The sequence below is a fragment of the Dromaius novaehollandiae genome, chromosome 9 (assembly GCF_036370855.1).
Source record: "Dromaius novaehollandiae isolate bDroNov1 chromosome 9, bDroNov1.hap1, whole genome shotgun sequence".
NCBI lineage: Eukaryota > Metazoa > Chordata > Aves > Casuariiformes > Dromaiidae > Dromaius > Dromaius novaehollandiae.
In genome coordinates this window covers 30,294,242-30,316,950 of record NC_088106.1, presented here as the reverse complement: position 1 = coordinate 30,316,950, position 22,709 = coordinate 30,294,242, and the positions used below count along the sequence as shown (strand labels likewise).

The window sequence follows — 22,709 nt, the reverse complement described above, 5'->3', positions numbered from 1 at the left end:
ACTTTTAGACTCCAGGAGTAATGCATCCCAGCCTAAATGCATGCTGACCTGCTCCAGCTAGTGCTACATTTTTATATTCATTCATTTTCCCTTTCAGCAGTGCCTTGTTTAACATATTTGTTAAGAGGCATCCATGTCTTCTTCCCAAATATCAGTTTTCCAGGCTCCTGAGGGATTCTGCCTGATTTTCCCTGGAGCAGATGAGGAGACACAATGGCCCAGCCTAAATATCTGCATAGCTCTGGGGTTCCACCGTGGCACACAAAGGGAACACCCTGCTCTGGAATCCATCTTCAACACACCAGTTTCTTGCTGTTTTTCACCTCTTCCTTGCACTGTTTTGTTGCACAGGGTAACCCTGGCAGTAAGGTTGTGTGTGTCAGTATGCTGCCTGGGGTGGGGAGGTAATGTGGGAGCTACCAGGGAGGGGGTGCAGAATATGGCACCAGCAGGCTGGGCATGGCCCCCAGGTTGCTCAGGAGCACTGTAGAAGTCAATCACCGGGCCGCATGGCAGGTTGGATGTGGATGGAGGTTTGCATGGAATGTTGTCCCTTTCTGAGCCTTAGCTGATGCCAGAGAGAGTCCTCCTGAGCTATGGCTGCTGAGTCCATGGTGTTAAAGACCAGGTTCCTGTAAAAAGGTAGAGTTCAATTCATGTGTGGGAACATGTCTCTCCTTTTAAATTGTGTACATGCAAAATAGAGCCACTAACTCTTCCATGAACATTTTCTGCTCTCACAGGGACTGCTTTCAGCAAGTCTCTCAGCAATGCAGTTGCTCAAATTGTTTAAGTCAGAAATCTGGAGAGGTGTATAAATGTTCCTAAGAATTGCTCCCATTTCCACCTTTGCAGAGAGACTGGGGTTTGCAGAGCAGCCTGTAACTCAGAAAGATCTCATATATTATTATCTTGCACCTTTATTGGTCCCAACAGGCCCTTAGTAAGAGATGCAGCTTCATCCTGGAAGAACTTGCTGTCTACATGGATGTCAAAGCAGCCCAGCAAAAGTCTGGGAGAAAGAAACAGTCTTACCCTTGTTCAGAGATGGGCAGTGGAGTCCCAGGGAGATGAAGGGACTTGTTTAATGCCAAGTCTGAGGTGAAGGCAGGAATAAGCTCAGACCATTTTTGTGTCTTTCCCAACAGATGGTTCTTTCTCATTTGAAATGCCTCTTTCAGCTAATATATGTTGCAAATAGTTTAGCTCTAGTTTTGCTGTATGGCCTTTTGCAAATTAAATTACAAACTCTCTTTTCTTGCCACAGTTGGAATTGTACTTAGCCTAATATCATGTTTGTCAGGGTTTTGTTTTGTTCTCCTTGCAGCCCTAGATGTCCTTGTTCTAAGTGGCAGCAGTATCCTTCGCCTCACGGCCCTGCTACCTTCGTGTGGAACACTTCTGGTGCTCTAAAGATACCAAAAGGTTTTAATTACGATTAAGCGATGTCATTTCTACAATTTCTAGCTGTAAATAAACAGCCTGTTTTGGATAATGGAGGTAATGGTTTGCATTTCAACTCTACTTCTAACCTCTGATTTTTGCTTGTAATATTTCATGTGTTTAAATCAATTTTTTCTGCCATTGAATGTAGCCTTTCTTTTTCTTTTTTAAACTCAATTGTAAAGCATGTGTTTCATCATATCCTTGCAACCCTGGGACATGTCTGCTGTAGTTAAACTAGACTGCATTCATACACTCTTTCAGAGAAGTCTGGAATTGATAGGAGAATTTTTTGTCATTTTGTTGTGTTGCTGTCAAAGCAAACAAACATGGTTTTCATTTATTGAAAGGCAAGGTAAAATAAGAGCTATCAAAAGGTAACCATCAGAGACAATAAAGTGAGATGCATTTTATAATGTTATTATGCTATTATTTTATTATGCTGTATGAGATGCATGCACTGAGACAACACAATTCAATGAGTGACTGCACATAAAATCTGGTGAGCAGGAGACCCCAGGCCTGTCTAGCATGTTCACCTGCTGTCTGTAGCAGCCTGCAGAGGACTTCTCTGAGGAAGGTGATAGAGATGCCCCAGTGCACAGGTGTGTGCTAGCCTGCTGCTTGTGAAGGCTCAACCCTGGTCTCTGCATAAAGGCAAAATTTCCTGCTCCCAGAGATGCCTGGTAATATTCAAAACGGTGCAAAGTTTAGTGAAATGACTCTCTCGACAGTACAAGGATCTGCTTTTGGATGTGAGTGTATTTTCCTGAGATACAGGGTGACTTGCCATACAGTATGCTGGACTCGGGAAGGCATCCATTCGGGTTATAACCCTGCTTTTGACCCACTGTATGAGCTTGGTGGAGTCACCTCCAGGCTACATGCAGACTACAAGTCTGTTTACTGGCTAACTAATGTGCCTTCTGCTGTTAAACACACTCTAGTTTCAGAGTTCCTTTAAACATGTTACTAGGACAAAGTGACTTTTCCAGGTGAGGAACTAATTGTGATAATTTCAGTGTATAGGAAACATAATCTAACCTATCATCAGCACAAATCTGACTTCAGCCAGCCAGGGAGGTATTATCATCAAGTATTTTCGTTTACGTCATTTAATTAAATACAACTATGTGATTTCTTCCTAAACTTTAATCCACGAGTCAGATTTTTGATTAAAATATGCACAATTTCAATCAGCTGTTCACAGTTACCACACTGTAGTTTTAAAAACAGAGTCCTCAGATGTCATTGCAGTTGCCTTGAATTGTTCTTCATTGTGTACTACTAAGATTGCCTTTTAATCCCTTCTCAAGCATTCCTCCAGCACCAAGTGTAAAGCATCTATTTTTTTCTCTCTAACTCTGCTGCTACCCCCCCCCCCCAATGTATGTTATTGTTCCCTATGTGAGCAAAGTTGCAACTCTAGACTGGTAAGAGGACAGACAAGGGGATACTGTTCATACAGTTTGGCATTTGCATATGAATTTCAGTGGCAGACAATATTATATTAGTCTGAACATTTCTACATTTCTTGCAGGTGGCATCTTCTGCTGTAATTTCATTAGAATTGTGTCTCGGCAGAACCCTTTGGCCCATACTGTTTGACCATGAATGTCTTCTGCTTCTACTAATTTCCGGTAATGTTTAGTCACTCCTGAATTTGGTTACGGCTGAGGTAGTGAGCTAAGCCTGTACCCTCCAAGGCTCAGCTACTGACTGGCCCATAGGTATCATTCATTGCTCCATGTAATTCAGCTCCTCAGTGTCCAGATGCTTCCCAAGTGTGGTGCTTGTTGATGGCCCTTTTCCCAGGGACATGGTAGGGAGCAGACTGCTTCTGCACAGCTTCACTTATGAAGCATCGGTGCTACCTATGAACTATCCAGGTAGAAGCAATATTAACAGAGAAGAGCAGGAGAGGGAAAAAAACGAAGCTAGACCCATATCTTCTGTAGGCATGTGCATTTCAATGTTTTTTCTAATGCATGCTCTTACCTTGCCAGATCCCAAAGCCCATTAAACTCAAGGTGGACTCTGAGTGCACAGGACTCTCTGTTGGGTCGACACAATGCATTACTTACTGGGAAGCTGTACCCGGCAATCTTCAAGCTGTCCTAACAGAAAAAGACTATTCATGAAGTAGAGAAGAGAGTTTCTGAACACATTTTCATGGTTAAAATGCCAAATCCAGAGGCTACCTGTACAACAAAGTATTGCACGTGTGTATCACTTTAAAGACCTGCCTAACCTCCTTCTCCAGAACAGAACCATTAACTCTTTTTTTAAGCCAATAATCAATGAGTGTCTAATTTGTTACATTGACATTTTTGCTGGTTTCATCTGAACGAATTAATTAAAAGCAGAATGTTTTCTTTCCAGGCAGAAGAGTGGGGGGTCTCAGCAGCCAGATAAGTTTTGACCTTTGTTGAGAAAACATTTTAATGAGGTAAAGCTGCAGAACCCATTGATCGAAGATCTAGTGTCTGCTCTGACACGTCTGATGGGCCCTGGAATACATTAGCTGGGGCTTCCGGGGGATCTCAGAGCAGTGGCCTAGCCCAGTGGTCTGCAGGGCAAATGGGAAGTGGCCAAAATGGGGAGAAGAGGAGTTAAAAACAGAACAGCCGCCACCCTGGGTCCTCTCTCCTGGCTCTGAGGCATCCGCCTGTCTTAATCTGTACAGCTGCAGCTTGTCCAGGAGTCCCTGGGACCTGCACTCTGTTAATTGAAGTGCATTTGGATCAAGGCTTTCTCAGTGTGAAGTGCAGCTTTCCTTTATGAAGCATCATCTCTAATGCACCTACTGTTGATGTTAGCATGAGATAGGCACATAGTGAAAAGAAGAGAACAGAAATACTATCAAGGTACACCTAGAGGTACAGCACTCGCTTTAATTGCTTCTGGAACTCTTCACCTGGGCCTTATCAATATGGCTAATTCTTCAAGAAATGAGAACATAGGTGAGCCCCGCTTGAGAAGTGTACTCATTTATTTCCCGCAAGAGAGGATTGAGTTGTTTTCTTTTTGTTATGAAGATTGATAATAGCAAATGGATAAAGCCAGGGCTGCTCCTTAGCCACCCTTTGATCTTCCTGCTGTCGGGTGGATGCTAGCTGCCATACTGGACCGGCATGGCATATGGTGGCAGCACCCAGAAGGTAAACAGGGGTCCAGGCAGTTTCTTCTTATGCTAAGGCAGCACTTGAAGCTTTAATCAATAAGTACAATTTGTATTTATTACCCCAAGAGGCTTTTCTGCCAAACTTAAATTCCAAAAGGGGGGACAATGGGAATGTTTGCAGATGGGAGTTGAGGAGGCTGAAGCAAACTCAAGAAGTAGGTATATCCGCTGTGCTGTAATGTCACCCTCCCTCTGAAATGTTAGCATTTACCCCAACAGAGAATCTTGGGTCAGTAAAATAACTGAAACACCTCTGACAGCACCTTCAGACACCCACTTGCCTGGCACAGCCCCACGTGGACTGACCCACAAGCTGCGCTGTGCTACTCAGCCAGGTCCAGGTTGAGCTTGTGCCTAGGAACCTTGGATGCCTCCACACCCAGGCATCCCCTCAGGCACCTGTCTGCTGCAAGCTTCCCCACAGGCCACTCACAGACCCTGCTCAGGGGCCTGTCACAGGGCTAAGCAGCCCACTCAAAAGTCCCTCTGTGAAGCCAGGCTACCCTGTGGCCGTGTTGACATTTTCCCTAAATTTTTCCAAGGCAGGTATCTGGAACACAGCAATTGCAACACTTGTAAGAGCATGTAGGCTACACGTTCGATTTGTCACTTTTGTGGCATGTCCCACCTCTTCTTTGTATTATAATCCTCTACTTCCTCTATACTTTCCTTACCTCCTAACTAACTGATGGTATCTCAGTAAAAATTAATAATGTTATCCCTGTGAAAAATTAAACAGCATCTTGTTATCCATATTCTGCCATCTTTTTGAGTAAATGACTTCAAAAATAAATAGTATGAATAGCAAAGTCAATTGGTTACTCTGTTCACCAGAGCTGAGAGAAGTTACCCAAGTGATGCTCTGCATCCCTGCTCCTCCCCTAAAGGGGTACTGCAGGTGCAAGTTGTTGGACTACGGTGGTTCACATTTGCACAGACTGGAGGAACTGTAGAGAGGGCTGGTTCTGCAGCCATTTCTATTATAGACTGGACATGGAGGAGACCTGATGGCTCCAAAGCATACTTGTGATTTCCAACAGACTAAAGCAATGGCAAACCCTGCAATGTATGAATTCACTGATCAGAAGTAAGATATGGTTTGGAGGGCATCAGCTGGGGCTGGCATTTAAGTACAGAGAGCATAGTAATAAATTCACTACCATGTCAGGGCCAGATTTAAGAAGTTATTCTTACAAGAATTTTGTTTTGGAAAAGTTTTAAATGGCATGTGTTGTGCAGGAGGCTTCAATGTGTGAACACAGAGTCAAATCATTAAGTGTCAGTAGCCATACCAGAATTTTATTTTTTGACTTCTCCATCAAGGGAGGAAGATGCTATTCAAGCAGTCCTGGTTTAAGATTGCATCAGTGTATGTGAATCTGTGTACATCTGTATTATTTGGGGATTTCTTTGAGTCAATATATTTAGAGTAAAAGCCAAAGTTCAAAAAAAGCCAAGCTCCAGATTTGCAAGGAGCATTTTGGAGCTCCTGCACTCTCTGTGTGCCCACACCTGACTGTCAGATGGCAAATGCTTGGTGCTCAGTCTAAATCAGGCTGCGCCACTGTCCCCTGATTGGGCTCCCAAACTGGAGGCACCTAAGACTGTGGTTCAAAGCAGCAGCTAAATGCCGCTATCTAAAAACACACAGGAACAGAGACAGCTCTTCAGCACAATACTGCTTTGGAGCCACTTCATACCTAACCTATTCTCAAAAGGCCAAGCTGCTTATGATGAACTGCTTACAACAGACTGTGGATCTGGGATAAAGTGCCAGAGTGTGCTTTTCAGGACCTAAATAATCTATTGACATATCCCCAGTACTAGAATTTCATAATGTTTCCAATTTCCAGCCATTTCAGGAGATGCCAGATGCTCTGGTCCCAGCAGAGTGCTGCTCCAGTTATGTGAGGATGGTGAGGAGTCTAGCACATTGCTGCAGGCAGCAACCAGCCACTTCGAGTTGGCTGCTGTCTTGAGGATATTCGACTACCCCTTGCAGCCCGAAGAGGGGCTCCGTGTTTCTCCTGGGGTACTTCTTCCTCTTGGGAGACAAGGCAAGGTCCGCAGCCAAAAGAGGTGGTTCTGATCTCATCAGATGACTACTTCAAGGTAATCAGGGAGAGCAGCAGAAGAAAAGGGTGAGAAACTGCTGGGTCTGGGTTAGAGGAGCAGTTTGTTTAGCTCTGGGTAGTTGCATTTGCTGCCTCTGCAATTGGGAGCTCTTTAACAGGAGTCCTGGGATGAAAAATTCTGTCTTCTGGGAGCTGCAGGTAGCACACTAGCTTCCCACGGTGATTCAAGTCTGACCTTGCCTTTCTGGGCAGCAACTATAACAGGCTGTGTGTCACTGTTCAGAGACGAAGATAACACTGAGTAAGCCAAACAGTCTCAGAGCTCTTGGTTCATTCTTCACCAATGAGTTAATGCTGAGCAGTGGGCTAATACAATTAGCGGACATGACAAAGGGGTAAGAACTTCAGCTAGAGTGGGAGAGGATGGGTCAAAAAGTATTCTGCCAGATTAGATTGACAATGTTGGCTCAGCCTCATGGGCTGCAGCTTTTGGAGCTGTTAACAAACATCGTCGAGAGCTTGTGGAGAGCAGGTGGAGGTCCAGAAGGTTGCAGAACACACTGGGCTGCCCATCCAAAAAGAAGAAATAAGGAGAAACCCAGAAACTACAGGCTTGTCAGCTTGGTTTTGGTGTGCTAGAATGTACTAGAGTAAAAACTCTCTCCTCCATCCTTGCAAATACTTTTGGGGGAGGATTAAGGCTATATTAATGCATATTTATGAAGAACAATTCACATGAAACCAGCAACATCATTCCTGGACAGTGTTTCATAGTTGGGAAAGAAGAGGTGTTGGTAAACGATCTTAACCTGTGCGAGGCTTTCTCAAATAAGCCAGTCTCATGTCCAAGCCTGGAAAATGCCTTCTGCTTGAAGCCATTATAAGCCTGGAAATCTGTGAAGCTTAATGTGTCATCAGGCATTACTGACATGTTATCATTATGACCTACAAATAAAATCAGTCCTGTAGTGGAAATTCTGTTCTGAAATTTTTTGAGCATAGTTATTTTAGAAAGCATTTGTTGTTGTAGGAAGCACAAGGTTCTTTTATCTCCTTCCTCTCCCCCAAACACAAGTCTGCTGATGATAAAACACTAAGTGGGAAGAATCCAGGTGCCCTACCATCTCATGACAGCAGACAGGAGAGCAGGGCTTGCCACAACATCACTCTCTTTAGACTCTCTGGAGCCAAACAGCACTTTGGCAGTGTCCTTGGCAGCTAAGAATTAGCAGGCAGGAAAGACACTATCCATCTACTATCCTCATATTTGGAGGCCTCTGCACTTGCAACATCATGGTCCATAACCTCTGCAATGCCAGGTGGATGGCAAAACTTTTCCATTGCTGTCCTTTGGGCTTATCCACATGTTGTGTGGCCCATGGATTAGTACAACCAGGAATGCTTTTAATGCCTTCGTCCTCATCGGCTGCCAGGCATTCTGGTAAGACCGCTTTTGCTTTTAAGTTTCTTGCATTGGTATATAGCTATTTACAGTGCCTGTTTCTGTTCCTGCTCTCCCAACAGCATAAATCAAGATTAATTCCACTGAAGTTTATGGAGTTACGCCAGTGTAAAACTGACTGATAAGAGATTCAGGCCATTACTGTTGGGCTTGTTCACTTGTTTGTTTGAAATTATATGTGTTGCTGTGGAATGATAAAATGCATGGATTCAAAGGCAGGTTCACTGCAAAATACAATTCAAAAGGTTTTTGACTTCACATAATACAGCAAAACAATCACTTACAGCAGTTACTATTTTACTATGGTGTAATATCACAGAGTTTGGAAAAAGTGAGGAAATAAACAGAGAAGGAGAAGGAGAATGGAAGTTTCACTACCAGCTGCCAAAGACTGATGGTGAAATCAGGGTGCCAATTTTGACACTAGGATCTCAGCCTCTTGCTTGTTCAGAGGGGCCTGTATCTGGCTACAAACGGATGACACAGAAGAGCAGTGGTCTCCTGGCATACATTGCTCACACGCAGGCTGGAGTACTGCCTTCCTGGGTCAGCATGCCCTTAAACGCCCTTGGTTCCCAATGCTCTGGGATCTGACCCATGTTACCACCAGCCACAGGATTGAGCCATGCTTTAAAGTGCCTGGGCCTTTGCATGGGGAATTTTGGGGGGTCTTTCAGCATAAGTCCAACTAGCATCTCCCTCCATTATTCAATGGAGGTCACCCATGTTGGTGGTGGGGTGCTGGCCTGGCCTGACGGGACATATCCTCATAGGCCTGCCTCAAGCAGAGCAAGAAGATGCGGCAGAGAAAGGAGAGCAGTGACGGTGGCAGGAAATCCTAACGCTCTCCAGGTAGATATACTGCAAAGGGCGGATGTCTCTGCTGCAGTCTTTGCCTAGCACAGGAAAAAGGAGTCTTGATTCATGCCAGCCAGGGAAAGAAATGACACCAGACCTTTGCTAGCGACACCCAGCATGGTTCGATCCCAGGGCTCTCCTAAATAACCGCCTTTTGTTCCACATGATATTTCACTCTCTAGTGCCGAGCACGTCCACGCCTCCGCGTTGCTGGGACTGAATCAGCCCAGCCCAGCCTCAAGGGCCCCTGCAGAGTGCGTGGCAGCAGCAGCTTTCAGACACCAAAAAGGGGCTATTGCATTATGCCACTGCCTTTTTTCCCCCCTCTGTGCTTGCCTATGTAATGTTCTTCCCTTACAAATTTCATCTTGCTGTACTGTGCATCCAAACGATTCAGTGATGGAGCGCACAGGGAAAAAAAATTATAATGCCATTAAAAGTTATCATAAATTTCAGATCAGCATCACTTTTAATCCGATACACAATTTTACTGCCTCTATAAAGTAGGTGATTTGCAGTGGTCTGAGGCGTCTCCTGGCGCGTTTTACTTCTTTTTAAATTAAACACACCAACTTTGTGCTGAATTCAGAGTGCGGACATAAAAAAGGGGGTAAAAAGGAGAGGGAAGGGACATCAGATGGGAATTGCAATTGAATCTTTATATATGCCATCTTGGTACTGTGGTACTAAATATAGTGCCAGGTAAATAGATGTGCTGAAATATTCAGAATAAAAAACAAATGTTCCAATAGCAGAGAAACTGAGCATGGAAAATGTTTCCCTTGCCGCTGTACTTTAGAGGCTGAAATGCTGTTGTTTAAAACTCTATGCTGTAAGACCTTGTGTATCTCATGTGTTAAATTATACACTGTGCACAAACATCTATTTTATATTGTATAATATGTGGTTTCTTAAACCCTCCACGGAGTGAGCAGTAAACCCAGAATATCCAATTAATGTAAATATGACATTGTGTCACTTCTGATATGAAATTGCTAGGAGTGGAAATGTAAATAGACAGCACTTCATGATGAAATATTTAAAACTAAGATCAGAGATAAGGTAATTATGCATTGGTGATGAAGATTTCACCTGCTTTGCAGGCCCATAGGTGTCAGGGCCAGGCAAAACTGCTTTGAGCATCTAATGGAGTCAGACCCTGGAACAGCACAGCACAGTGTGTGTCCCAGTGATCTCCCACTTCTAGACCAATACCTTGCAGCAGATCTAATACATATCTTTCGGAAAGGCATCAAGTTTTTGCTCAGGGACTAGAAGTGAAGAGGAATTTATGGGTGGCTTTGGTAACCCCCTCACTGCCTTAAAAAAAAGCAAAATATTTCATTGAGATGATTCTGAAGGGGCTAATTTCTGTTGTGAGTCACTTGATTTTTCTAAATTTAAAAAATATTAGTTTCAAGTTTTAAAATTCTTTTTCAAATAGTACAGAGTGGTCATATTGGCTATTAAAGAAAATTCACGAGGCTCTACAGGGCCATACCAGAAGTCCATACAATGAAAAAAAACAGCTGCAGAAAGATCATATACATTTCCAGTCTCTCCCTCTACTTTTTCTAAACTGGGAGATTTTGAGTTCAACAGAATAAAATGTGAAAGCAATAACAAGAACTTAAACGTCAGCCACTTTTTAGTAAAATGTTCCCCTGGTGGCTCTCCTTTTCAGCAGACCAGTTGGGTGACCGATGCCAAGAACAACTTTTCATTTGTTTTGGATCGATTAATTGTAAAATGACAGACTGAATAGAGAGATCCAGTCCAGCATTACCAAAGAGATCAAACAACCCGTACTGTGATGCTACAAACCCATTGCTGAGGACAAGGCTGAAGAACTGGATGAAGCAGTTTAAGGGATTAAAAAAAAAAAAAGACTTTCTTTAAACTCCTGGGCCAATCATTTTTCCCTTCCAGCCGCACACAGGCCCATTGACCTTTTCCTCCCCATCCCCATCTCCTTCCCTGTCTCAGTTGTAGGGACAAGTCCTCTCTCCCAGGGCTGCTGGTGCTCCCTCCTTTGCAGCACCAGCGGCCACTTTTCCCATGTTTTGCTTGTGTTTTTTTGAGCCAGGGCTATTTCTCTCTTGTCTACAGGCTTTCAAATGGCTCTGGCGATGGCTCCTAAACTCCTTCAGACTTCCAGGCGTGGATTTGACCCTTTAGCATCACTATTCCTTCCTCCCCTCAGCTGTGCGGTGGAGAGAGCTGCCTTTCCCCAAAACCACTCTGCCTTCAAGTGCTTTTCTATGAGGCACGGCACTCTGCAGTGGGCCTGAGGGCATGATATTTTATTTATTTTGATTTATATAATTAAAAAGATGTCTATCCCCGACTTGAGCCAGCCTCATGCTGAAGATGTGATGAAATGCCACTGGCATTGCAGTGATGGTTTATTTTAACTGGGACTGAGATAGACAGCCAGCCACTGACACCACTTAGCAGCTTTTCACTGTTGCAGGCAGGAAAGATATCCATGCTCCCTTCCAGATCCTCTCAAAGAAATGGCAGCTTGCTCAGAAAAAACACCCTGCTCTGGCATCTGGGGTGGAAAGGAAGCAAGCTCCCAGCTGGCTGCAGTGCTCCGACCACTGCCATAACACCAGGGCCATGCCTGCACTGCAGCTCACTATGGAGAAAATGGCATGGTCTTGGGACAGCCCCAGAAGTCCCCATCTGCACCTGGTACTAGTGGCTTTCTCCTCCCCACCGCACTCGTTAGCACAGTTAGAGCACTAAGAACAATTTGGGGACGTGCTTTTGTTTCCCTCCTTTTCCATTGCTGTTCAGTTTACATGTTCCCTACCGCATTTTGGAGACTCTTCAGACCCCCACGCCTTCCTCTTCCATGCCTCTTTTTCACCATGTCATTTGTGTGCACCGCAGACCCCTGCCACATTGCCAGGACATTTGTGAAGCCCCAGTTTGCACAGAGAAGAGCCAGTCCTAGAGGAAGATGCCAGCAGAGCATGGCCTGGTATCACGGGGTGTCAGCAGCACTCGGTGGGAAATCAAGTCTTGCTCAGGCCTCTAAGCATTGCAATCCCCTAAACCACCCCCACCACTGCCATCACTCTGGTCCCCCCCTCCCTAAAACCTGTGAGCAGGCAAAGTACAGCTGGAGCATCTAGTTGCTAACTGGTACATCCCCCTGCTTCCGTTGATGTTGATTGCTACCCGGAGGGCACTCTCTGCGGCTGCAGATGACCGTCTCTCTCTCTCTCTCCCTCTCTCTCTCTCCCCCTCTCTCCCGCTTTATTGCTCACTATTCAAATTCAAGGCTTGTTTAATCAGCACACATTAGCAACTTGACAGGAGTCTGGCTGGAAGGGAGAGAAGGGGGTGGATATGGAGAGGGGCTTGGGGAATGTACACTGTGGAGCACAGGGGGCTGCCCTGGTGTGCTAGCTTTGCTGGCCAGATGTGCAAGGCAGGTACTGGAGTTGCTTTGGAGCAGAACATGTGAAACCAATCAGGGATGGCTCCCCGGACAGGCACTGGGTAGCTGCGAATGGCCCTGGGGTCCCCGTGTCTCTGCCGAGCTTGTCCTGGCTGTGCTCTGCAGCCAGGTAGGCTGGCCCAGAAAGGGACTCTGTTTGTCTGTTTTTTACACTACAGCTAGCTAGGAATTTGGGGGGTGGAGGGGATTTTTCCCTTTTATTTGGAAAATGTTGGCTTTTGCATGCTGGATTTTATTCCTTCAGGAACAATTCCCACTTCCCCAAAGGGCTTCTCGTCACTCCATCCATCTAGTGATCAGGGCTTTCCTTACAGAGCTGACTCAAAGTCCCTCCTCTGCCTCGCTCAGCTCAGGTCTTTGGTGCATGCCACCCTCAAGGACATGGCATCTTGAGGTCCTTCAGGAAACAGAGGCTGTTTTTACCATTGGCAACCCCTCAGTATGCTGAAACAGCATTAGCCAGTGAGGAAACCTCACTTGCATGGGACAAAGTCACAGGGCTGCAGTGGCCACTCTTTCTTGGAGCACCAGTGACTTCAGTCCCATAGTGTGACGTGTGAACTGCTGACCATTATGAAGCAGGGCAAACTGTGAATGAATTTGGAAGCACATATCCCTGCAGTCCCTCATGCCGGGGCTGGCTGGCCAGGCACTTTCGTCAAGCAGAAACTCTGCATGAATTTGCAACACGCACTCGCTCTTTCCCAAGAGCTACAAATCATGAAGACAGCCATTTGCTGCTAAAAGATGTCCCAGCAAAGATGGTAAAAGCCTTTTTAAAAATGTGATGCTGTAAAAGAAAGCAGGTACCGGGTTTCATTACAAATCGCCCTGCTGAAAGCTCTGCACTTGTTCTGTTGCTCCTCCTGAGACCTGAACCCTCCCAGGGTCCCCAGGGGACTGCTCGGCTCTGTCCCTTGGAGACACGTCTCAGCCTGGGCAGGAACCAGGGGCCAGAGCTGCTCAGACATGCAGCCCTCTTTGCTCCTCTGCAAAATCAGCATCTGCTGTTGGCCCATCTGGCTCCAGCATCTGAAATCCTGCCACTGGTGGAGGGATGCTGAGCAGGCCCTGGTGGGTCCCACACTGGGGTCTCGTGTGGGAACTTGCTGGGGACAGCATTTCCTGCCAGGGGAAACGCTGGGCAGCATCTGCCTGACAACATGCAGCTATTTCTGAGCAATGTTTTAGCCCTTCTTGTGCTTCCAGGCTGGCTGATCCCAATGCCAACCCTTCTTCATAAACCAATTTTCGCTTGCCCTGGCAGGCAAAGGGCAAACTTTTCCTCCTGCGAAGAATCTTCATTTTCTGTCCCTCATTAGCAGCCCTAATTAGGAGATACTTTATGCCTTTCAAATTCAGTGTTTGCAGTAAGGCCGTCTTCTTATTGATAGAACTACAAAAGTGAATAAAAACCACATAGTTCTAAGGAGAATTGCCAAATATTGATACTGGGAGAGAGCTGATATCGTATAAATAGTGAATAATGCTTCTAATTACACAGGCTTTCATTTTCTGGTAACATAGCTGATTAAGTTCAATACTTCAGACCCGATGCTCAGCTTGTGCAACTGGCATGGCCCCATTACAGTCTGAAGGACTGTGCTGGTTTACACCACCTGAGCATCCAGCCTTATCTGTTTTAAAGGCAGAAAACAAGGCAGCAAAAAATACTATTCTAAAAAAAATCTCTAAGCGCTGCTCTTAAGGAGCCAGCCTCTTCTCCAGTCCTTTGATTGGGATTCATCCAACTTAGCTTGAGCCATCACTGAATTAATGTCTGAATTGAGACAGCTACCCACGCAGAGGGAAATGGACTTCTCCATGGCAATCCCTGTCCTTTCTCCTACATGCTGTCCTGGTGCGGACACACTGATCTGTCTTCATTTTTCTGCAAGGACTACCTCACGCAGGTGCCTGGCGTCCAGCTGGCTGAAGGTGGAGGAGATCAATACCTCCTTCAAGGATGGACTCTTCGGCTGTCCACCTGCCAGCAGTATCTGTGTTCTGCCATCACTGGGTATCTAAAATATGGCTTCAAGCTGTTCTCTGCTTCTTCATGCTGATCTGCAAGCGTAGGAGAGAGGGTGAGAAAGGATTCATCCAACCACGTCCTCCAGCAGCAGCAGGAAAACAAAAATTTGCCCAGGAAAGAAAAATCTGTTTGTTTCCTCCTTTCTTTCAAGAACCATTCTCTAGGCTGGGGGAAGGTGATCGGGACCCCTACTCAGCTCACACCTGGGGTTGGATGCCATGGTTTTGGTCACTGCAAGGTGTATATTTGGTTTTACCATCACATTCTGTGATTTGCACTAAGTTTGCTGAATTCCTCTTGTTACAGAAAAAAAGCAAACTGTAATTCTTTTGATACTCTTAAATTATTTTAGTGCTGTCTTGGCACACTGTTAATCTTTTCTTTCCCCCTAGCCCGCTCACCCTGGTCAAAGAATTGTGCTTGTTAAAATGTTGCTTCAGCTGTATTAGAACAATGAAAAAATCTCACAGCAATCTGTCTGGGTAGAATAAGGCCAAAATAATTTTCTTCCCTGGTTTTTCATTCACCAACAAATTAAGATTTATTCCAGATCGCCCTACAATTATTTTCCTTTAATGTCTCCAACCATAAACAAATAAATGTGTATCCTCACAGTTGCCTCCATCCCCTTTGTATCCCCAGCCACATGCAGGGGATACGTTTTTACATGTTTACATATTTCTTTCTCTTTAATAACAAATCCTTTTGCCTTTTTTTCAATGTCCATCTCTGCTCTGCTGAGAAGTGTCACTAGTGCCTGCTCATCACAGCACCCTGTGATGGAAATATCTCTGCTTTTTCCCCCGCACTGTCACGTGCAGTGCACAGACTGTTCAAGTCTGAACTGTCTCAAGGTGTCATTAGCTCTGCGCGTATCTGCTCTCTCTGTCTCCCGTTGGTGTTTCAATGGTCTGCTGTTATCCCTGTGAGATGCTAACTTCCCTTTTTATTTTTCTCCCTGCGCTATGTCACCTGTCATCCTCCTGCTTGCATGAATGTCACAGTGGTACGTCCACCCTGAACTGCGTCCTCCCCCTCTGTGAAGAGCACAGGAGCCCGAATGCTCACCACAGTCCTTGCCCCAGCCCGTCCCCTTGGGGTCAGCTGGTCGTTACACTTTCGGCTTGAGCCCCAAGGGAACGGGCAGGGCTTGCCACTGCAGGAGCCTAGAGATGCATGGCCAGGCCGTCAGAGGTGCCTGCTTCCACTTGGGAGAGTGGGCGAGACCAAGGCGATGTCCCGAGAGGTGTCCGGGCTGTGCTGCCTCCTCTTGTGGCTCTCAGTGGCTCCTCCAGCCCTTGCTGACTCCCCCAGGGTAAGCCAAGGACTGCAAACTCATTTTGCATGATTCCGAGATAGTCCCAAAGGACTAAACGGGGACTAAAGTCCTAGTTCTGCCTCAGAGTTTAAAGATGGAGAGGGGTATTCTTCCCTGTTGAAGAGCAGCTTCCTTTCCTCCTCCTTTCCCTTTAGGTGAAGGACGGCTTGACTCTTTCACCCACTGGGGGGTTCAGGGAGACCCAAGGAGCCAGGCCCTGTGGACCAATGTGGTCCTGTCCAGTGCCAGTGCACAGAATAAATGGAGATCTTGCTTGAAAAGAGACAGGTTGGAAGGGAGACCCATGGTGTTTTAGTTGCTGAGGCTGGTTCATGCTGGATGTGCTGTAGAAATGCTCACCCGCATGCTGGGAAATACACTCATTTGCAGCTGGATGGAGTAGACACAGTTTGGCTTCCGGTTGGCAGAACCTCCAATCTGGGTTTATTTTTATTTCTTTTTCAGCTGCTTCTTTGGTTTGCGCTCTCCTTTTTTGCCTTTTGCCTGAGGGAACAACAACTTTGCACTGTTAAGAGAGAAACCCACATTAACTGCCTCCTCTCTGTTTGGTGCGTTTGGGAGCTCTGCGTTTCGTATGGAGGAAGGAAGGATCACACTCCCTACCTGTCCCCATTACTGGCCAAAGGTCTCAGCCAGCAGAGAAAGTGCCCTCAGTCCCCGGAAAAACGAACATACATGAGAAGGGGAAATCTGTAAATGTGGCCTTGGCTTGTTTCCCTGGAAGTTCACCTAAGTTCATAACGTTAACACTGATTTCCAAATGAGGCTTTGCCTAGGACTTCTTCCAAAGTCTGCATTGCTCTATTAGGAAGCTGTAAATAATAATAATAATAAATGTGTGTCTTTATTGTGGCTCCTCTGCTCACTCCAAGCAGACTCTGTAAGCTGTGTGGCAGATACCAGTCTGGTCTCAGCGTATCAGACTGATGATCTAAATTTCTTTGCTTCTGGCAGCAAGGAGGACAGGGTGGTCTAATGGAGAGTGCGGTGGACACTGCTTCCTGAAGCATGGGTTCGAACACCGCTGCTACTCTTGGCTTCTAGTGTAATGCATTTCTGACTGGGATGACCTGCCATCTGAACTAATGGCTATTAAGTGGAAACAATTAATTAACACTTGTGATGACAAGGCTTGCGTAGCAAACTCTGCATTGCACTGGGGCTGTTCATGAGATGCAGAGTGGGCTGGTCTGTGGCTGGGCAGGGCCACCTGACAGACCAAACCAGAATCTTTACCAAAAGAGTTGACATCAGGAGCTGCATCTCTTTATGGTCCTGTTATCACGGTCAGAACCAGGGTCTTGATATCCTGGGCAGACCTGCTCTATCCAGAAGATGCTCCCTGGGGAGGAGCAGGAGTGTGTTTTAGGACCATGTGGGAAGAGAAGCAAAGAGGACAGGGTAGAGGTTAGAGGTACCCACCCTAGAGAAGGTATGGGGGAATCAAGATTGAACACAGATGGTGACGTGTTAGCTACACTGATCTGCCCAAGCATCTGGAGATGCTCAGCCCTGAGACCAATTGCAGACACGAAGGCCAAAGCCTGGCTTGCACCAGGGGAATTGCTCCATACTGGAGAATGAGGCAGCTACTTAGACCTAGGGAAGGCGAGGAAGTCCAGCTGTACCTGCATGAAGCGGGGCCAACAAATCGAACCAGCCAAAGACAGGGCCCCAAAGCTCCCCATCTTTGCAAATGCCTGCATGGATGTCCTGCATCCCCAATTCCTCCTTCAGAGGGGTAGGTTAAGGCAAGCACAACAAAAAGGGGCTGAATCCGCCCTGCTTGACAGCAGAGCTGTGCCACTGGCCCCAGAGCAATCCCTCTGGATTTGTACCCTCCAGCAGGGCAGGAGAGCTTGGTGGAGTCCTGGAGGACACGGGCTTCTCTCTGCCCTAGCGCCAGGTCCCACATCGAGCTCTGCAGCTGGCACCGCACCCAGTGGCAGCCTTGGCTCTCAACGGTGCCTGGGTTCGCGTGTGGGTGCGTAGGTTTAAACCAGGCCCTTAATGTTATTTGAACATAGATTTTTTTTCCTCCCTTTTTTTTGGTGGTTTAGTTTCTCTCTTAACAGGAAAAAATGATCAAAAATAAGAAAACAATCACTGTTTGAAAGTGAATGAAGGGCGCTTTCTCCCCCTCCCCCATGCTTTTTTCCTACTTTGACATCTCAGTGTTTTTTTTTTCTTTTAGCCGCGGTTTCTGGGATAGGTGATAACTGCCAGTAATAGGATTAGCATTGATTTCTTTAGCAAGAACAGAGATGTGGCAGTTCCAGCCATTTACTGAACTGCCAGCTTTGAAATATCAAAAAAAGAAAGAAAAAGAAATCTGCAGAAAAAAAAAGCTTCTTGCAGCATTTTAAAGAAAGGAAAGCCTGTGTGAATTAAAATACACACATACACACACACACACATGCACACACACACACACGTACCCACGCACATGCGGTATATAAATATATATATCATATGTATATTATATATATGTATCTTGCTTGGTGCTTTTTTTGTTATTGTGTGATAAAGGATCAAAAGAACTGTCTCTGTTCTAAGCTTCAAGAAAGCCTTTTTTAAATTCATTTGGCTTTCTTTAGCTTTCACTTGCTAACATATTTTAGGAGCTAATCTTACATATTTACTATTGTATCCTGACTTTTTTTAACCTTGAAATGCAAGCAAAGACAGAATGAGAAAGGGGAAAAAATAAAGGATGCATAAGAGAAAGAATGAGGGGATGTGCCCATGGAAGCCTGCCGTATCTCTGCTGCTCTGGAGCCATAATGCAAAACCCACCCAGTAGTAACTTTGATGTTGCACATTTTCTCCTTGTTGCTCGTTGTGGTCTCCTAAAGGGACATGGATTTGTGGTGCACCAAAAGCTTGGGTCCTGACCTCAGCCCCTGGGAAATCTGCACGTTTACTTCAACTAGCCTGACCATGTTTGCTAACAGCATTTCTAAGGGGCCAGAAACCAAGGTCAGGCCAAACCACTAGTTACTTAAAAGCCAGAGTTTTAGGAGACTAGAATTATGTTCTCCACCTGTTCCTAATTGCTGTATGATGTTGTGCATTTAGTCTTTATTGATCATGCTCACAGTTGGTGGCCAGAACCCCCTAAATAGGGGATACTCATGAAGCCAGCTGAATTTAGCAGGGGTCAACTCTCTACACTCTCTATTGCAAGAGGGACCCAGTTTGCTCCTGTGAGGGGCCTCTCACTCTCCACCAACTATAGCAATAAGGCCACTTTGCTGTAACAGGCATCAAGTCAGCCACGTGCCTTTTACCAGCCTGGTGTGAATCTCTCTGAATTTGACTGGAGTCACGTGTGTATTCGTACCAGCTCCTGGAGATTTGCATTTCTGTGTTCTTATTAACAATCTCCTAAAGATCTGTGATGTTCATTTCACAGACTCACCTTCATTGTGCCCTCTAATCCATGTCCCCAGGGTCTACTTCTGACATTCAAGCTTCAGAGTAGCTTAGAAGCCTTATTTATTTATTTTTTAACATCAAACTGTCAAAAGAATTATTGTTTCTTTCTTCTGAAAATATGGACCTCCATCCTCCATTCACCCCCACTTCAAATGCTTAAAAAAATTGGGTACAGGAATGCAGGGATAGGGATTTGGATGCACTTCTAACCTTAAAGCATGGAGAACCTTGAAATGTTTCCCAACAAAACCAGTAAGGCAAAACTCCTAGCTGCTCTGGAGATGGAGCTTAGCTGATTGAGGGAAGGGGTCGTATGATGCAGTCTTCAAGAACAGGGAGCTGCACTAGTCTTATGTTCTTGGATGATGTGGAAGAGCTAAGCTAGGAGATGATCAGGGTGTGGTAAGTATCATCTCATCTTTTAGGCGGTAGATGTGAAACCTGCATTCCCTTGCTGGAGGGAAGTTCCCGGGGTGCTGGCAAGAGACATGTCTGGTTTAATGGAAGAGGAGCTAGACAAGTTACAAAAATCAAGAGTTTATTTCCTCTTCTGCATCTAGTGTGGATGGATTTGTCAGATAGTGTTACTAAAAAGTCATACTCCACATTTTTATGTCCTTGAGCATCTTGGTATCACCATGTCAGTGCCCATTTTAGGCCTGACATTGTCGCCATCTACCCAGCACACACCTTCTAACAACGGACAATCTCTGAGCTAGTTCCTGGGTTGGAGAATTTTTTGAGCTTGTCCCTAAGAAAGAAACTGATTTGAAGAGCCACCAGGCCCTCTTCAAAACTCACCTTTGTGCTGGGAGTTTGTCTTCTAAACTGGTGGACTGAATGAGTATAAAATTATGTTGGTTAAAAATGTGTGGCATTTTCTAGTTAGTTTTAATGCATGGTTATTGTTTATTTGTAGGGATGTTTATTTGTAGGGATGGCTGACATTAAGTATAGCCACAGAAGCCTAGAAGTGTCAAGTTTAACAATATTTTATATCAGAACAGCGTACCTTTACAGAACTCTGAACATGTATCTCTCTATTTATAACCATATACCTATGCTCATCTCTATAGATGGTCTGTGAAACAGTGAAAGCGTTGGTTATGCTGATAGCACTTTTCATCCCCAGGTACTAATTGCCATGTGAAATCCAAGCTGGTGTTGAGGTCATGGCACTCGTTTCTAGCTCTGCTGCTGTTACTGAATGCAACAAGCACTGGGCCAACCTGGCTAGAGGGAAAAAAGAAAATGGTCCTGAGGTTATTAGGGAAATACTGATAGGACAGTGTCCCCTGCACCTCACAGGCACAATGATAGCACACATTTGATGCTGATGGAGCAGCAATCTCATTCATAAAACAGGGAGATTGTCAATAACATCCTGGTGATGCTAAATCCAGGCACTGCAGTCACGGTCTGACTTTAACAAGCCCAAGCCCCCTGTAACTCTTTTTATGGCAAGTGATGAAACTAAGGAGTAACTGGCAGATGTGTGTGGTGGAGAGTGGTCTCAAGGGAAGGCCTGATAGCAGCTGGAGGCATGAGGAGGAGTCATGGAGCAGAAAGCCGCTGTCCTACCGACCTATTGGCATTTTTAGAATACAAACAAGCTAAAACTATTGAGTATTGATTCATCATGCATTAAACCCCTATTAGTCATTTATTAGCCCTTCATGAACTACCTGCAAAGAGTAGGTTAGTGTAAAGACGGAGTGGGAAGGCAGCCCTGGCCTGCGCTTTTCCAACAGGCAGTTTTACCCTCCGCCCCAGCCCTCTCTTCTGCACTTTCTAGAGGGGACATCTCTCTTTTGCTGACTTGGGTTGTAGTGCACAAGGATACATGCAATTCTCCTTGTCCTCCCCTTCCTACAGTCTTTCTCCCTCCCCATTATCTCTTTTCTCTCTTCCTTTGTTTCTCTCCTCCTCATTCCTACCTTCTCTTTATGCAAAGGCCTCTGCGAAATGGAGAGTATCCTGGGAAGAGGGTACCATGCGGCAAGGATTTTCCTGATGCTCCTGGGATATCTGTGGGTCTGAGAACCCCTGGGACTTTCCCTACTGGTCAGTGAAATGAGAGCCCAGTGAAGAGCTGAGCCGAAGAAGACATTTCCAGCTTGGCTAAGAATCTGCAATACAAAACTGACCAAGCGTACTACACATTTCTCAGTTTCTGGAAGTTTCCTGAAAGCTGGCATTGACTGAACATTAATCTGGAACATTTATTTTAGCCAGATACCTAGCTCAGCCCTTGCACAAGCATCTTTACTGTGGTATGCTGAGCTATAAACAAGGTCTGCCCTGTCATGGTCTCTCATCGCTGCTATTCCAACCTGGGTTGGAATGTCTCCTCTGGTCTTACATTCAGTTAATCTACAAATATTCAATGCCTGAAAATTAGATTCTGAAGCAAATGGGTTATAATTAACCTTTTCCTAGCACACAATTTCAGGTTTTCTCATTCCAGTCCTATTTTCAAGCAACATTCTGCGAGTCTAATTGCAGTGGCTGCGCCACGGGACATCCGCCAGTCCTTCCCAGGGCTCTCACAGCTCAGGCAATCTCTTTATATCTCCTTCTCTTTAATTTCCTGTAATTAGCCATGCTATAACTTCTGTGCACACCAGGGGACACTTGGAGAACTGAGCAGTGCCAAACTCCCTGAAGGATCCCACCGCCCTCCCCCATGCCTGTACTACGGCTTGGAGTCCTCCTGGGCTGTGTTTGCCTGAAATGCCGTTCTTGGCAGCTTTCAGCTTTGATGGCCTGTTTACACATGAAAGTATCAGCTCATATCTCTAGCTGATTTTCAGTGCCTGGATCCTTTATGTTCTTGATAATGTTTTTATAGAAACCTGCATTTCGGCAGTGCCTAACACAGGGGCAGGGCTTGGCATGGCAGCTGTGCCCTGTGGGATGCCTAGAGACCAAATGGATCTTCTGAGATGTTCCAGTCTGGATCCACCAAAACCCCGCAGTGCTATGGAAGTGCTGCAGGATCCAACAAACATCAAGGCTTGCAGACTGATGCTTGCTAAGACAGCAGGGTCAATGAAATTCAAGGAAAATGGAGGTGGAAATGACCTTGGGAAGACCTTTGGCAGCAGGACTGACTGAATTATGTCATTCCTGGCAGATAGTGGTCTCACTTGTTGAAAAAGACCTCCAGCAATGCAGGCATAACCCGCTCCCCAGGCAGCCTATCCCAGCACTTCAGCAGCCTCACTGCCAGAAAGGCTCCCCTCTCATCCAGCCTTACTTAGCCTCTCCTACTTCAGTGTAAGCTTGCAACTGCTTATCTTACATACCAGGGAGAAAAAAATGGTCCCTTCCTCTTTCCATAAGCCTTCTCCATACTCAGAGATTATAACAGTGTGCCACCTCCTCTCCCATCTGGGCAACC

At 45.6% G+C, this 22,709-nt stretch overlaps 1 long non-coding RNA gene across 1 annotated transcript; it reads left to right on the top strand.

The window, feature by feature from the left end:
* Positions 1-1,328: 1,328 nt before the first annotated feature.
* Positions 1,329-7,677, top strand: LOC135329194 (uncharacterized). Its single transcript, XR_010390549.1, has 2 exons — positions 1,329-1,500; positions 3,450-7,677. It is a non-coding gene; the product is annotated as an uncharacterized LOC135329194 (long non-coding RNA).
* The last annotated feature ends 15,032 nt before the right edge of the window (positions 7,678-22,709 follow it).